Source organism: Pinus tabuliformis, chromosome 9 (assembly GCF_031772625.1).
Source record: "Pinus tabuliformis cultivar Carrire ecotype Pingquan chromosome 9, CPIR1, whole genome shotgun sequence".
NCBI classification, from domain to species: domain Eukaryota; kingdom Viridiplantae; phylum Streptophyta; class Pinopsida; order Pinales; family Pinaceae; genus Pinus; species Pinus tabuliformis.
The window spans coordinates 458,949,893-458,951,121 of NC_142307.1; the positions used below are offsets into that span (position 1 = coordinate 458,949,893).

The 1,229-nt window shown below is 36.0% G+C and overlaps 1 long non-coding RNA gene across 1 annotated transcript; it reads right to left on the bottom strand.

The window, feature by feature from the left end:
* Nucleotides 1-601: 601 nt before the first annotated feature.
* Nucleotides 602-970, bottom strand: LOC149149176 (uncharacterized). Its single transcript, XR_016263382.1, has 2 exons — nt 797-970; nt 602-702 (listed from the first exon to the last, which is right to left on the bottom strand). It is a non-coding gene; the product is annotated as an uncharacterized LOC149149176 (long non-coding RNA).
* Nucleotides 971-1,229: the final 259 nt, after the last annotated feature.

The following is a 1,229-nucleotide window of genomic DNA, read 5'->3' on the forward strand; positions in this document are numbered from 1 at the left end:
ATGAAAAAACAGACTAAACGAACGACAGAAAACACCCCAATAATCTAACACACAGAATCAATGGCTCAGAATTGCACACGTCACATTTTAGGGATGTCTTTCTCAGAGGGAACGCCTTATGGCGTAAAAATATATAAAAATATCTATTCCTGCACTAATGCAACACAGACTTCAATATTTAGAGGAAAGAATTCATCTAGTAAACCAGGGCCTTGAATTAGATCATAACTAAAAACAGTTATCTAAAAGGTACCAGCGCGAAAGGTTATATGAACAACACTGCTCATACAGAAAGAAAATTGCAATTAAAAGTTATCACATACCATGACTGGCCAATGTAATCATGTAGCTCTTAATATTAACCACTAGATGATTTCAGATTTTTAAATATTAATTGTTACGGGCTTACCTAGCTGTTTTTTCCCTATATTAACGATAGAATATATATCTAGTTCTTAATATTAACCCCTAAATGATTTCAGCTTTATAAATTTTAACCACATTATCTTATGGGGTTTCACCTAGGTGTTTTCTTTTCTTTATTTTTGAAAAAGAGAGTGACAGAATGCATACACAGAGGGAAGATGACAAATGTATACCGACCTGATTCCAGGCGAAGAATGAGGTTGATCCCTCGGACCTATACGAACTCTCCACGTTTCATCTTCTTCGACAATGATGAACCCTCTTCTTTGCCTTCAACTGTTGCAGAGCAGAGTTCTTCTGAAATCATTAGCCGTGCCAAAACTAAATAAAAAAGCAACAGACAAGAAAATAAAAAGCAGACAAGCTTTACCTAGAATATCTCCATAAATTCACATGCCACTGGTTAAAACCCTTCGAAATTCCCATCAAATGTCCATGGATAAAACCCTTGTGATTTCCTGTGAAATGCCAATGGTTAAAAACCTACCAATTTTCCTTGAAATGCGAGTTCCCTGATTCCTCCAATGCGTTTGCTTTGACTTAAAGGAGGTTGCTGAGGTTATCGTTATAAGATTGAAGGAGGCAAGCAAAATAATGCTTCCCAACAATCTGAAAGAATCTGACAGCGCCCATGCAAAGACACAATTTCGCAGCAGGTCGGCAGATGGAAACATTGAACAGAATGGGCAATGAAAGATAATTGCAATTAAAAGTTATCACATACCATGACTGGCCAATGTAATCATGTAGCTCTTAATATTAACCACTAGATGATTTCATATTTTTAAATATTAACTGTTACG